The following is a 17,472-nucleotide window of genomic DNA, read 5'->3' on the forward strand; positions in this document are numbered from 1 at the left end:
CCGTTGTTTCAAAACGTTTAAAAAAATTAAATTTTCAATCCGAGCTCTATCCTTAAAACTACCAACAATACTAGAAAACCTAAGAGAACATCATTTAAAGTAGAGTAAATTTTGTACAAAATGAGTCCTAATAGAGCTGCTTTTGATTAATATTCCTTGGGATATAGCTTTTTAAAAAGCAACATTTGATAAAAATGTACTGAAAGATTACTAGTTAGTAAATTTATTTTGAGAAATCTATATCTCAAAAATAATTCGACGTAAAGATGTCTGCTAGCAATCAAATTAAAGCTAGTTAAATTTAATATATAGTTTATAACATATAGCTTTGTAGCTGTAATAATTTTTATGATGTTAGACAAAATAAATTCACAAAATGTTAATTTCAAGTTGTTCGGATAATTTTTTTTTTAATGTACCTTAAGAACCGTAAGACGTACATAAAGTTGTCTATAACACGAATATTCGTTGGAGTAGTAGTTTTTATGATATTCGTATATGAATAAAAATTTTACACATGTAAATATCTCCGAATAAATCAATTTATTTTAGCAAATATCATGAAAGCTACAACGCCTACGAAGATAAACTTCATAAACTAGTTTATAGTCCATTGAACCAGATTAAATTTAAGGGTAAACAGATATCTGTACATCGAATGGTTTTTGAGATATAGATTTATCAAAATAAATTCACTAATTACTGATCTTTCTGTATATTTTTTTATGAAATGTTGCTTTTTAATAAAACTATATCACGAAAACTATTGGACGTAAATAATTCTATTAGGGCTCATATTTTAGCAAATATACATTAATTTAAATTGTGTCCTTTTAAGTTTTCTAGTGTTGTTGGTAGTTTTAAAGATGTAGAGCTCCGAATGAAAAATTTATTTTTTTCTACGTATTGAAACAGCCACCATTTTTTATTCCTCCTACCTATACATGTCAGTTTCGATTCTTAATGATACATAGTTTTCATTAAAATAATCGAAAAATTGGGGTGAAATAACTGACTTTTTTTCTCTTCTTTGGCACTTGTACTGTAGGGTTGCAAATATAAATTGTTGCAAATATAAATTTTGTCAAGTAGGTATTAATCTCCCCTTCACCCTTTAGCACTAAGTTTTTGCTAAAACGCCTCTTCTTTATTAACTAATTCTTTCCTTTAATTTAAGTTATGATTTATTATTAGACTTTACTATACTGGATAACGGGTTCGAGAAAGCTTGCAAAAGATAGTACCGCCAAAGCATTTCTACTTAAAACGCCTATCCCGCTGCGAGGACGGAGGAAATTTGCGCAGGAGATATCCTGGTAAGGAGCACTAAGGAGGAAGAATTATTGCTAAGTGTAAGTGAATGTAAAAAGAGGAGGGGCACTAAACCTTTCCTAATTACAGCGAGCTAATACCGCCCTCGTCGTCAGCGAACGACTCGCTCAAATCTCTACCATCTTAGCTAATGTTATTAGCCGCTTCTTACCTCTGTCTTTTGTATCCTTTTTCTCTTTTACAGGGCCCTTCTGCAGTGGAACGAATCATTCCTAAGGGTGTGAACAATCAATTGTATACATAGGAATTTCTTGAACTATCGTTACTAGTTTAAACCTTGCGCCGGCGAATAAAAATACCTATTAGACATATCTTGGTGAAGATTACACGGATGTAACGATTACTTGCAATCTTCCATGTGCAATCCTTCCATGTGCAAATCTTCCAAACTCTTTTTTCATATTTCTTTTTTATTCACTGTGACAATACTTGTTCTTAATAATTCCCCATGTTAGCCTGTCAGTTGACACATTTACTTAATGCTATCATTTTTTACAAAAATATTTTTAATAATATTCATTTACTGCTAAACTGTTTTAGAATCAATATTGAAAATTCCAAGAATGGTTTTGTATAGTTAGTCGTTCTATCAACAGATAAATCAACCTCATAAAATCGGAAAAGCAAAATTAAAAAAAAAAAGAACTAACTATTGAATCACTATGTAACATTAAAAGTTTAAACAGACTGGCGAAACGAAATTTATTTTAAATCTTTAACCTGGCTTCTCCTTCATTACCTAATCAAGGATTACTAGGTGATGAAGGAGAAGGGCCTAGGAGGACCTAGGCGTCTGAAAAAAAGATGGCCTCGGGATCTTCTCCTCTAGAAATGTTATTGGAGTTTTATCAATGGGTAGATTCTCCACATGTTTGTATCATGTCACTATCTCACCTACAGCAAATTTACTTGTTATATATATGTTATACAGTTGTAAATAACAATAAATAAATGATTAAAAAAAATTGAAATTAGATCGTTGGCTTTAATTTAATTACTAATATAATTTCCAGAAATATGTTTTTAATCTGAAAAATATTTTCCCCGATCTTTAATCTATAACCGATCTAGAACTTTAAATGAAATAAAACCTACGATGATTAATGAATTCAAATAAACAAAATTCAATGTATTGTAGGAGGATAGTCCGGTTGGTGGTCAATAAAGGTATCAAAATAGTAAAAGAAAACCATTTATTGTTAACCAAAGTTTCGCCCGACTTTGCAGGGCTAAATAAAAACAAGATAAAATCATTTCAAGTATTGAAAACACATTAAAATAGATATACAGAGAAAATACGAAAATAAATTTTTAAGAAAATGTTGTATTTAAAATCTATCGAGAAAATAATAATAACAGTTAAGTAAGTATACATATAAGTGTAACTGGAAACTAGTTACTAATAAATACAGCCAGGTGTGATAGAATTCTAAATACAGAACTAGAGTGATAAATTGTAGAAAAATACTAGTTAGAACACACACAGTCAATCCGACTGCCCTGGAAAGTGGGACGAAACAGTGGTTTTCTTTTATAGTGGTTTTAGTTTATAGTTTTCTTTTACTATTTTCATTTAAATTAAATGTATTTTAGATAAAGATTTAAAAAAAAATACATTTACGCCCTACCAGACTATTTTAATAAGAATAAGGCATATCTGATATTAATACTACTTAACTTCACACCGATTTTATTCAAAATTTAATTAAAGTGGCACTCTCGGTTAATTGATTACAACGAAATACTTGCATATCCCTGGTATACATCTACTCTAGATATGGAATTTCAGTGTTTTATTGCTTTTTGTTTTTGGACCAGGCTGTTCACGTATACACAGATCATTTTACGAGACATGATTATTTCCACTCAGGAACATCAAAACCGTTGAAAAAACAAGAAATAATTTTTTTTTAATCATTAAAGCAATTCTGTTATAGAGTAATTACAGTAATTACGTCAGTAAATACCGCTATTATATATTTCATATATAGTTAAATGAATGGCGTAAACTTCTTGAAACGGCAGCTTAGGAAAAATAATTTTGTTCTTTATAATGTCCCCCAGACAAACAATGAAAATACATTGGGTTTTAAAAGGTTTTAAACCAGGCAATGTAAATATTGTATATATTATTTTATCGTTATGTTATTTTATTTATTTATTTTTCATACAGATAGTTTGATTATGTTCATCTTGTCTATTCTTTTGTTTGTATATATTTTAAGAGAGTTTTTTATTTTATTTTATTTTTTTATTTTAGTATGTATGAGATCATTCATCAATATTAACTACTGCCCACAACTGTGTGGCAGATTGTAATATATATCAATAAATAAATCTATCAAATCAAACCAGGCAAATATAAGCCTTCCTCATCACGCCGCAAATAATTGTTTTCGATTAGAAAAAAGGACCAATATTAGTGTCATTAAATAACAATAATCTCAAACAGGAAATATTTAGGGATAAAGAAATACTAAAAAGTAAAAACATTTCCATCAATCACGATAAAACATTAGAGGAAAGGGAAGAAGGGAGAAAAATATATTCATATCTTCAAAATCTACGCAATATAGATGAAAATGTTTCCTACAGGAAAGACTTTTTTAAAATAAGAGGCTCATATTATCGAATAAAAGAAGTAGAAAATATTCTTAAACAACGGAAATCAAAAACTTTAAAACCTAGTTCAAACGCACAACAAGAGGGTGAACAACCAAAATCATCTGATAAAGAGCAGGCTAATAAAAAAAACGAAAACTAGAGAAAGACTGGCTAAATTCAGATTTCGTTCTAGGAGTCTTTCTACTGTATCAAATGACCAGATACCTACCTCACAACTTATCGGTCACTCTCGCAGTGTCACTCGGTCCCAAAACCATATCAAGGCTTCCAATAAGGTTAATATTTTTCAAAAATAGAATGTAGACTGATCTTATGCAATATAAATGTTTTTAAAAATTTATTTAAATTTACCAGTAACTGCTCGTCGATTTCGACTATTACAGCACTTACTAGACAAACGGTCTAAGCTTCCAACACATTACAAAAGACTGATCTATATGACTGTAATAAGGCCAATCTGGATAAATGGAGTTGAGCTTTGGGGCTCCACTAAACCTTCGAATTCCTTTCGTATTCAATCCTTACAATCCAAAATCCTTCGTAAAATCCTCAATGCTCCTTACTTCGTCACAAATAAAATCATACATATAGACCTTAATGTTATTTAACCGATCTAGCCCGAACCAGATATCACTCCTTCCATTATAAACTCTCTAACCAATCAAACCCTCTAGTTCCAAACCTTGCATCCTCTTCCATTCCTGACAATCCTCCGAGGCGCCTGAAAAGAAGATGGCCACGAGACCAGCTAATGTAAAATGTCATTAGAGTGCTACCAATGGGTAGTTTCTCTACACGCCTGTAACACTCCAATTTAACTTAGATAAAATTTACTAAATGTATTATAATATACAGTTGTAAATAGCAATAAATAAATATTTTAAAAAAAATCATTTCTACGATAAAATAAACCATTTAAGTTCCATTGCATTATATTCATTTTAAATATATGAATATTTTCCACAAAAGGCCGAAAAGGAGCCAAGACAGCTTCGTATAAAACTATTTGTGTTAGAGTTAAAATTATAAACCATATTATAATAGTGAAAATAAAATATAACGGTTGGCAGCCATACAGATAAATAACGAATTACCATTAAAAGAGAAACAGAGACAAATGCAGAAAAGAAATAGTCAATAGTTATTATAAGAATTATGAATCTGAAAAACATAGGATAAAAAAAAAGAAAAAGTATATTATTGGACATATTGAGGTAATTGTGATTATTAGAACAAATATCCAATAGCAGTAAGTACAACTAGAATAGACAGTTAATTAAACTTGTCAAAATTGATGAGTCTGCCAAGTATAGGTAGGGGGATATATAAATTATTTTAATTAATTATAGATAAATTAATTTTTCTTCCAGAGCTCCATATATTTATAATTATAACTTTAGAAAACCCAATAGAACATCATTGAAAGAAAAGTAAATTTGCTAAAATATGAGCCCTAAAGGAGGTATATACGATAATAGTTCTCGAGACATAACTTATTAAAAAGAAATATTTCATGAAAAATCACTAGTTTAAGAAATCTATATCTCAATAACCATTTGACATAAAAATGTATATGAGTACTCAAATTAAAGCTAATTTAATGCACTATAAACTGGTTTATGACGTTTATCTTCGCAATAGTCATAGTTTTCATGATGTTTGCATTTATAGTTGTAAATAGCAATTAATAAATATTAAAAAAAAAAAATTACCAGTAATGAATGTGAAGTTATTGGAATGAACTCAGTGTTATGTTTTGTAGAGACGTGGCTAACAGAAGATAATTTCGTACTCCCATCATGGTTACACAATTGTACGCCATATAATACTCTGTCCATTCTGCAAAAGTTATTTCAACTATAGTTTGTTCCACTAATATTTAAAACACCCATACAATGTCCGCAGTTATTCAACTTGAAGTTTTACTTCTTATTCTGAAGGCCAAAATTTATTGAAGCGGTGGAATATATATAAAAGAATCGTTTCCAGTGGCTTAGACTTAAGACTGACAGTTAAAGACCTTTCGTATAAAGACGCGTAGGTTTCAGATACATAATGCACTCCGAGAGTAAAAGGAATTGAAGGAATCCGAGCCAGAGCATACATGCGGCAAGCTAACATACATTCTGTATTATATCCATACATAAAATATACATTCATACATAAGTAAGTTTAACTCTTTCAAGGCGCACTTATGAATAAAAAGCTGGGCCTCTTCTTTCCCTCTCATCGCCCTTTTCAAACATTTTCTGTTATCTTTCGCATTTTTATATTTCCTGAATTCAATGGTAGTCTTCAGACTTTTCTAAGGCAGTATTTCAAATTATAAAAAAAATAATGGATGTAATTTACCATAATAACGTTATTTATAGAAATTAAATGTCAAGCTATATTCTTAAAGAGAAATATAATAAATTAAATTTTCCTCTATGGTATAGGACCTCTTTTATCTGCCTGTATTGAACTTATTAACTTCTGAGGACATCAATATATTACATGAGTATATGAATAGTGAGGAAGTAAACTGTTTCGAATACTTTTTATGTTCCAGTAAAATTGCAAGGTAACCCAGAAGTAAATACAGTGTAATCTCGGCAATTCTACCTAATTGCTGCAAGAGGTTGTTTGGATTACAGAAAGTATTAAGAAAAATAAATTAGGTGTCAAAAATATGAATGTACATAACTATTTTTATTTATTTATTATTTTTTTTCACATACATTATTGGAAATTTGACAGTTTGAAGTTTAAAAAAAAAAACTTTTTAAAATAAGTCGTTAATTTTTTTTTATGTTATTTTATTTTTTCATACACATAGTTTGAATATGTTCATTTTGTATATATTTTAAGAGGTTTTTATGTTTTTCATTAATTTATTTAGTTTATTTTAGTATGAAAGTGTTCATTCATCACTATTACCTATTGTCCACAACTGTGTAGCAGGCTGTAATATCTATCAATAGATAAAAAGTATTTAAAAAAAAAATTAAATATTTTTTTTTATGAGAAGACATCTGTAAAAACTTCTTCACTGCTTCTTCCCTCAAACGATATAAGAGAAGTACTTACTGCCATGCAATATCATTTACTGTTCCCAATTTTAGTCACTGACTTAAATGAGACATTTCTTCATGGCTTATTGTCGTTGGTTCCTCAACTTGTCTTTCACCTTCTTCTTTTTCTTCATCGATATACACTCCTGTAACACTCTATTATATTCGGCAGTCATTATGAAAAATTGGCTATATTAATATATTTTACTTCTACTTCTTACTATCGTATTTTTTCAAAGCTTTTTACATAAGATTCCGTTAACAGAAATGAATTCATACTTATTTTTAAGTACAGCGATATTTTAAGCTTTTTATTTTCTAATATAAGGCAATGGAAATGATTAATTCAAATATATTATTTAACTTATACAAAAGTATTATTTTTTTTAAAATTACATTAACATTATCCTACTTCTAAAAAAATTAGGATTCACTTTTATGGCACAGGTACCCACCTTTTTGGCCGATTATTTCTTCACATGATGGGTTTTCCGTTAGACCGTATTGCCCACTAATCATCACTACAGAGGATGTTTTAGAGCCGCGATGATATGAAAGGCCGATGAAAGAGAAAAACCTGTCGGGGGAAAAAAAAGATTAAAAAAAATGTGGGTTTTTATCAAGCGCTAAAAGCTCCATCACAACTTTCCCAAGTAAATGGAATGGGCAACTGATACACGGAGTGGAGTCAATTAACCACTTCCGATCCAACGATCCATCGGCCTCTTTTCAATCACTAACTACAAATTCATCCCTCCATTGACTCCTTTCCACTTCTACTTCTTTGTAGTTTCAAATATCTGCTCTAACCTCTTAGCATATTAGTATTTAAACGAATGTGATGTGTGAATTTAATTTATGAAGTTAAAATATATTTCAATTGAAAATAATAAAAACGATTGAATTGACACAACTAGTTGAGTAGAGATCAGTAGATAATACTAATACAACCATGAGTTTAACCTTCAGAATGTACTGTTCTGTTGTATTATCTTACATTATTATTTAATTCATGAATTAAATAGGTTATTTATCTTTCATAAGACTAATAGCGAAGAAATATAGGAATATGTAGAATGGATTAACACGAAAACAAAATAATAAATAAAATAGAAAAAAATATTTTGAATATTGAAAATAAATGTTGTAGAAGATTAGGAAATCAAGAAACATTCAGGGTAAAGAAATGGAGGGATATATGATGAGGTTTACTTGCATTATAAATAGAAAGTCTGGGTAAAAGAAAACTATCGTACGAAATAAATAAATCACACAACAAATAAGACATTCTTGACATATTATTTTTAAAATAACCATCTTTTACTTAAAATTTTGATTGCGTCCTTGCTTGCGAAGAGAGATAGCAATATAAAAATGGATAAAGTTGAAACAAAATAAAAATAGATAAAGTAATGAGATGAAGATAGCTGACCATTGATACAAGAGGAGAAGATGGTCGGAGGTTGCGGTCAGCAGAAAAAAAAACAAATAAAAAAAGATCATATATTTGTGCCGACGTTTCAACCTGATTTTCAGGTCTTCATCAGGGAGTTATGGGCAGATATTCTGCTTGAAACTATAGGGACCTAAACTACATGATAATAATGTTTTGTTTATTTGTGTTTTTTCTGCTGACAGCACCCCCGACCATCTTCACCTCTTAATTGATAAAATAATTAAATCGCCATCAAAACGCCATTACACTAAATCGACCACAGAGTACAAAAAGGTGGTGAAAAGACTTAGGTATTCTGGTGCATTTACCTCTCTATATTTGTACTTGGTAATATATAAATGAAATTTTAAGGAAATAAAGTAGTTTAGAAATTGTTTATTTTTTTATCGACTATGTATCAGAGCTTAAGCTATGATATCTATGGCTAAGAAGTAAGTAAAACGAAGCTAAAAAAAAAATGATTCGAAGTCATCAATACCATTAAACCATGTGACTTATCTTATGATCCTTTACTTTTTTTCCGATCCCTCTAAAACAGAAAAAAAACAATTAATTAGTGAATGCTTTATTATGTGAAAAAGGAATAAATCGTATTAGGTATTACTTTTTACTACCTTTGGTATTCTAAAGTTACCTGTAGTGTTTATTTAATATTTGTGAAATGACTATTCTAAATGGTCCTATTTTTAAAATCCGGAGATGAGGGGCCTCCTCGTAGTACAAGAGCCGGGAAGAAAAAAAAGATAGTTATCTCCCCCATATTTTTGATTACTTCAATGAAAACTATGTATAATTACTAGTTAAAATTGATGAGTCTCCCAAGTATAGGTAGGGAGAATAAAAAATGGTGGTTGTTTCAAAACCTTAAAAAAGCATTAGTTTTTCATTCGGAGCTCTATGTCTTAAAAACAACCAACATCACTTGAAAATCAAAGAGAACATTATTTAAAGAAGAGTAAATTTGCTGAAATATTAGCCCTAAAAGAGCTACTTACGTCCAATAGTTCTCGAGATATAGCTTTTTAAAAATCAAAAGTTTTTAAAAATCTACTGATTAGTAGATCAGTAGTTAGTTAATTTATTTTGAGAAATCTATATCTCAGGAACTATGTGACATTATTTATACTATATATAAAAATGATTTATATTATAGTCCGGAGGATGATGAGATTTCACTAAGCGCAATCTAGCAGATGTCTGACGAACTGCTTCTCTGATGAGCCAAGAGTTAAAATCCACTACAGAATTTAAGGTTAAATGTACCAAATTTTAATGAATTTGTTTATGCAAGAGAAGTTAACAATTATGGGGAAAATTTACATTTCGCCTCATTTATAGACGAAATCATTAATTTTCGATCTGTAAACAGATTTGTCATCCTGGACCCTATTAAATTAACGCTAATTCGTTTATTTATTTATTTTTTTAATTATTTTGGCATTAAACAAAATATCTTTATTAATTTATATATAATTTTTTTCAATTTCTTGGGACTGGTATTTATTTATTAAATTGATCAAATGGTATCCTTGTTAAGTCTCAACACTCTTTATTATATCAACAGTCCAACGTTTCGGCCAATTCGCCATCCTTAAAGACAATGTATCAATTAATAGATTATTATACATTCATTTGTAACAATTACAACAAGAACATTATTATTAATAATATAATATACTTTAAATATAAATTTACGCATCACATCCAAATTTAAAAATGTTTTGCAAACTATTCTGGCAAGTCCATTAATAATTGTCATGTCTTTATTAATATCGCTGTATTAAAAAAACAAAAAAACACAGCTTACAACCACTTCACTAAAAGCAAATAAAATATAATTGCACAAAATATCACGTTGGATTCAGTGAACAGTTCTGCAATTTCCTGTATGACATATCTTTTAAACTCATATGTTCATATTAAATTTCCTTAATTGTTCAATTAATAGATTTAAAATCCAGTTAGCGTGGGTTATAAATGTATATAGATATTGCGAATTGGACTTTTAATTCTGGAAGAAAATCAACAGTTAATTTTACAAATTTTGGTGATACCACAGAGTGTATTCAGTGTATGTGTATACAGAGTTTACTCAGCCATAAGTTGCACCAATTGATATCTAATATTGAAAATAGTTTAGGAAAACTAGGAACCATGAAAAAATAGAACAATATTTTCTTTAGAATCAATGTTTTTTGGGCTTTAAAATATTTTAGTTAGTTGTAAGTCTAAACAATTAATAATTTTATGATTCATCGGTTTGTCTCTGTGATTATAATATTATTTAATATTAAAAATATTATTTTTATAGAGAAAAATGCTTTATTCATTCATGCTGCCGAATTATATCGGGTTGCTACATTACACAGCATACTATTCAATCCGTGATCGGACATATATGAATTACATTTTTTTACATGATATAATAAAGTAGAAAGAAAACAACAATAAATTCCAGTCTGCACAATAAATACAAATATTCCAATTTATTCTTTTTTCCCTCTTTCTTGTCCCTTCCATTCCACAATTTTTGTTTCAATTGGTCGATAAATTCACTCTCCCAAATTCATTCTTTCAGATCCTCCCTAGTTAAACAACATATTCACCATTAGACTGCGATGTGAGATCAAACCAGAGAAATACTAGTCACAGCAGTAGATCAGTTTATAGTAAAACAAACAAATATATACATAGATTTAAAGGAAAATATTATAAAAAGTTGGTTCAAAGAATTACTTGATTGGATACATAAGTAAAAATAAATAAATAAATAAAAATAATAATAATAATACAAACTGGAAGATTATTGATTGACCGTGTGTATAGATGAATGGAATATGGTCCGGGTGCGGTAAAAAAAACTCAAATAGTAAATAACTAAACTATTTTTATTGAGCCAACGTTTCGCCCCACGTTGCAGGGCTTAGTCAGGGCTAAAAAAGATACAAACACTTGACATAGTTACAAAAAAAAAAGAGAAAAAACATAAGTGTTATAAGTAGTTTGTTAGCAATTTCCCTCAGAAAATTACTAACAAACTACTTGATTCTTACATTAACTGGGTTACTCCAATCCTTCCTGTCCTCAACTCTTCTCAACCCACTCCACCACTTTTTCAGTACAGGTCCCTTCCGTATATCCCCATTCTTTCTGATAAAATTCAAAAATCCTTATCAAATCAAAGATCCACTATTCCCACCCTAAGTCTTGGCTTGAAGTCCCACTACAAAATTTGCTATCTTTTTTTCAAATTGAAAGATCCTATTCCATTCTTACACCGTTCCAATGTGGTTTACCGGATACCCTGTTCAACCACTTATAATTCTGTAAATATCTCTTCTCTCCCTCTATTATGAATATTACCATTTATTGTTTACAATTTTTACTTTAAAATTATTTTCGTTATTGTGGTATGCTAAACTGCCATCCCTATTCCTCCCAATACAAACCGTTCACTCTGACTTTGACTGCCGTCAAAACAGGTATGAATTCTTTTTCATCATTTGATTTTATTCTTTTCTTTTTTCATATCTTAATTTGTACTTTCTTTAATATTTTTTCTCTTATCTATCTGTTACTATTACCTTTTTCATTAACTGTTTACAACCTTTAATTTTTCTTATTATATTTTACTATTCAATGTATACCCCTGTTTTTTCCACTTATGTTTTTTCTCTTCTTTTTTTTGTAACTATGTCAAGTGTTTGTATCTTTTTTAGCCCTGACAAAGCCCTGTAACGTGGGGCGAAACGTTGGGTCAATAAAAATTGTATAATCATTTACTATTTGAGTTTTTTTTTACCGCACCCGGACCATATTACATTAATAATACAAATATTTGCGCATTATGTTTTATTCAAACATTGTCAGAAAAAAGGATTTATGTTAAAAAATGACTACCATATATTTTAGATAACCTAACCGGTTTTCAAAACTGATAACTGTTTCAGGTTGGTAAAACAGTAAGGGAGTATTTTCAAGGTGATCGACACTACTGTGTCTGGCAATAGTACTAATTGAACGCCTGCTGTTGTAGAGAACTGGAAAACACACTCTCCCAGAAATGAATATTGCAGACCAATTACGCCCAGTTACTCCGGCTACAGTGTTCAACAGATCACCCGTGAATATGTCCCCTAAACCTATCCTAGTTCCTCAGGGGAAATCTATTTCATCATAGTTGAGCAATGAATTATTTCTTTTCGTACTGTTGTCATGGAGTCTACAAATAATAAAAGTTAATATATTTCTGTTCATGTCGTATCAACTTCTATCAACATTATTAATTGCTACTTCGTAAGGGCGTCCTATATAATAGTAAAAATGATAATGTGAACTCCTATGACTCATGAAGGGTTAGATGTTCAGTACTTTGCAAGAAAGCACTGTGTTTAGAGTTTAGAGTTACACAAGAAGGTTATATTTTCAGGATTACACTCAATCACCAGATTTTTCCATAATAAAGGGTACCAACTTGATGAACTGGGTGGGCCTTAAGAGGGCTCCAGAACCCACAAGGTTGACTCACGGCTACAGCGTGAAAGAAAATAATTATATACCACAACCGGATTCAAACCCAGGGCTATGGAGTTAGTAGCTTAGAGCCTTATCGAAAAGGGTCCTCATACTAATTTTTCTTCCCATTTATTTTTAATATGAATTGGCTTTAAGTGGAACAACAACAAAAATATTTATACTATGTTTTTAAACTTAATTCGTATATTACTGAACTATCATAACAAACTAAAAATTATATTGCTGTTGTAATACACATTTTTTAATATGTTATTATTTCTCATCCATTCCACATTTTATTTTACCAACCAAATGGGAGGAAACAATCTTAGAAACTAGTGGGTTAGGGTTGTTAGGGAGTTATTAGTGGGAGAAGTGATATCTGGTTCGGGCTAGATCGGTTACATATGGAGCATTAAGGTCATAATGGATGATTTTATTTGTGACAAAGTAAGGAGCATTGAGGGTTTTACGAAGAACTTGGTATAGTAAGGATTTGATACGAGAGGAATTCGAAGGTTTGGTGGACCCCAACGTTCAACTCCGTATGTCCAGATTGGCCCTATTACAATTATGTAGATCAGTCTTTTGTAATGAATTGGAAGTTTGGACCGTTTGTCTAGTAAGTGCTGTAATAGTTGAAATCGACGTAATGTTTCCTGTTTTCCCAGTCTTGTGTGAGGATTCCAAGTTAATCGTTTGTACAGCTGTAGTCCAAGGAAGCGGATCTGTTCTATAGGGGTAACAGCAACATTAAAGTATACTGTAGGGCAGTCGGTAGGTTTATGACGAAGGGTAAAAGTGATTTGATGGGATTTGTTGGTATTTATTTTAATCTTCCAATTATGACACCATTCTTCGAGAGCTTTGATATGGGATTGGAGAGTTTGTGATACAATTAATGGGTTATTATTAACTGCGAGCACACATGTGTCATCGGCATACGTGGTGTGGATAGTGTTAGGATTGGTTGGAATGTCAGCTGTATTGACGGTGTAGAGGATGGGACCAAGGATACTACCTTGAAGAACACCAGCGGACTGAGAATAGAGGGATGAATAGGAACCATCGTGGTTTACTTGGAATAATCTATCGATGAGAAAGGAACGAATGACGAGAAAGTATGTAGAAGGTAGGAATTTACGGAGTTTATAAAGTAGTCCCGGGTGCCAGACTCGATCAAAAGCCTGTTCTACACCAAAGAATACTCCCGCGTTGTACATTTCGCGCTCCAAAGAAGACCAGATAACGTCCACCACACGATGACATTGCTGGATAGTGGAGTAGGATGTTCGGAATCCAAACAAGAAAGAAATACTAAAAACTTCTTTTACTTCCAAGTACGCTGAGTTTTTATTAAATTCTTTAAAACACCAACAAACATCGTAAAATACATTGTTAGTATAAAGCTGTGAAACTAAAAAGATTATTAGATAATGTTCTAGTTTTCGGCCAATTTGGGTTCCCATAGAAATTTTGGATATTATTTTATTACACTTGGTTATTGATTTATCATGTTTATGAAATAGACATTTTAAATCTTAATTTAATGTTTGTGAAATTGCGGGACAAAGCTAGTGTAACATAAAATAAGGTTGGACATAGCACCCAATATTCTCCAGAGACAAATCAGATTACAGAAGTAATTGTTTTCTAATTAATCTTTTAAGAAATATCGACAAAACTCTTACTTAATAATCCCGTTGTCTAAATTAGGTTCAAAAGAATTTTTCTATATGTCAAGAAAAGATCATACGAAAAGAAAGAAACGACTAGACTTTTTTTCGATAATGTAAAACTTTTAAATAGAACTAAAGTAAAATAAAAAAGAAATATAATAAAGTCCATTCATATGATAAAAAAAGCATTAAATTAAAAAAATGTTAATAGTGTCTAATTAAAAAGTTAATAGATATATCAGCTATTAATAAACAACAAAAAATAATAATAAATATGAAGTAGATAGTCAGGATTGCGGTCAGAAAGAACAAAATAGTTGTTATCCAACGTTCCGGACCACTTTGTAGGGCTTCATCAGGACTGTTCAAGATGATAGCTTTACAGACTTTCAATTTCAGACTATTATCTTGAACAGCTCTGATAAAGCCCTAGAAAGTGGGGTGAAACGTCGAATAATAAATACTGTACTATATTCCAGTATAACATCAATGATACATATAGAACAAGAGCCGGGAAGGTAAAAAAAAAAAACACAGTTATTTCACCCCAATTTTTAATTACTTTAATGAAAACTATGTATAATTAATAGTAAAAATTGATGAGTGTACCAAGTATAGGTAGGGAATAAAAAATGACAGCTGTTTCAAAACCTTAAAAAACATTAATTTTTCATTCGGAGCTCTATATCTTAAAAAACTACAAGCAATAATAGAAAATCTAAAAGAACATTATTTAAAGGAGAGTAAATTTGCTGATATATATTTTTGCAAATATCATGTAAACTACTACACCTACTACGATAAACATCATAAACTACTTTATAGCTGATTAAACTAGCTTTAATTTGAGTGATAGCAGACATCTTTACTTCAAATGGTTTTTGAGTTATAGATTTTTCGAAATAAATTCACTATTGATCTTTCAGTACGGTATGCACAAAATGTTTATGAAATATTGCTTTTTAAAAATCTATATCTCGAGAACTATTGAACGTAAATAGCTCTATTAGGGCTTACAGTTTAGCAAATTTACCCTACTTTAAATGATGATTTCTTAGATTTTCTATTGTTGTTGGCAGTTTTAAAAATATACAGCTCCAAATGAAAAATTAATTATTTTTATCGTTTTTAAAATGCAGGCATTTTTTATTCCCCCAACGTATACTTGGCAGACTCATAAATTTTTACTAGTAAGTATATATAGATTTCATCAAAGTAATAAAAAATTGGAATGAAATAACTTACTTTTTTCTATGACTTTCTGACTCTTGTGCTAATTGTTGTCAACTATTCAAATTCTTTATTTTCTCAAAAGTACAACGTTTCAACCAATTCGATCATCCTTGAGGATAATCTTAAAAACTAATTTACACTCACATAAACAATTTTCACTGTTCAGATCATCAGTTTCAGTAAGAATTATCCTACTTGGTCATTATTTCATTAATTTCACAAACATTAACCATAGGTTACAAATATTATTATGATTGCAAGGTTAATAGAGTTAAATTTATTACAATTAAAAGTTTTATTGTCTCATGTCATAAAATTTATACTGAAACTAGTGACATGGGCAGAATAGCCTGCAGAAATTTTTAAAATTGTTTATGTGAGTGTAAATAGGTTCTTAAGATTATCCTTGAGGAAAATAAAGATATTTTGTGATTTTAATTTAGATACAATTGATTTTATTTAAAAATTATTAAAACTCTTACAACTAAACGAAGGGATCAGGCATATTTTGTCATTATTGGCGATCATAGTTTTAACCTATACAAATCATATCAATTTTCAGATAAATTATTGCTTCCAACCTCTAAAAAATTGCTTTATTTGACAATCAGTATTTATAACCGTGGTTGCTCTATACGTTAATGGAGGCAAGGCTCTGAATATCATGGGTTCGGAAATATTCAAAGTTATAAACGACAGGTGGTTATATCTTAATATCATTATACGCGATATCTAATGAATTAGATTTATTACGGTAGTGTTATGAATATATAGGTGATATAAAGAATTGGGGCCAAAAAAAAAAAATTGTACCACATAGTGTAGTTGAAAGATGAGCTAGCATAGCATGAAACATTCTATAATAAGAAAGATAATAAAAAGTGGGAAGGGTTAATTTTTTTCCTAAAAAAATATAATAAGTATGGTATATATTGTAATGACAACCCCTGAAAAAATATTAATAAAATATAATTTTTTAAATAAAAACTAAAGAATCTCAAAATCGATGTTGATGATATAAAAGTTGTTGATTATAGGCTTCTGGGAATGCAATTTGTTTTTGCTTGTAAAGGTTTAATTGACAGGGCAACAAATAAAAATCTGGAAACCGATAAAAATTAATATTTAATGGCGTTAAATTCCAAGCCATGGTTATAGTTCTTGTTAGTTTTACGGTTTATACTATACCTAATAATTTATATTCTTTATAACGAAACAATTTAAAGTGTTCGTATAAAAATAATGAAGGAGAGTTGTATTAAATAAATTAAATTATAATATATACTTAGAGAGACTAGAGGAGCATACTATATTTAGGGCCACTACACGAGAACTCAGATCCCGCCTGAAGCTGTATCAATTATACCGCCCGTTCGGGTCTCATCTTAATTAAATGGATCGTAAATCCTGATTGGCTCAAACAACGCTACCCGAATTCCAAAACAGATCCCTATTGGTCCGCTGGTTAGTCAGTAATATAGGTATATATGCTGGGCCTGCATAACATGAAAACTGGGCTACCTAACTAATTAATTATCTATTACATACTTACATCAAGATTAGTTTTCAGAAAAGAGGG

The sequence above is a fragment of the Halyomorpha halys genome, unplaced genomic scaffold, assembly GCF_000696795.3.
Source record: "Halyomorpha halys isolate HHAL.00 unplaced genomic scaffold, Hhal_1.1 Scaffold1065.1, whole genome shotgun sequence".
Classification (NCBI taxonomy): Eukaryota; Metazoa; Arthropoda; class Insecta; order Hemiptera; family Pentatomidae; genus Halyomorpha; species Halyomorpha halys.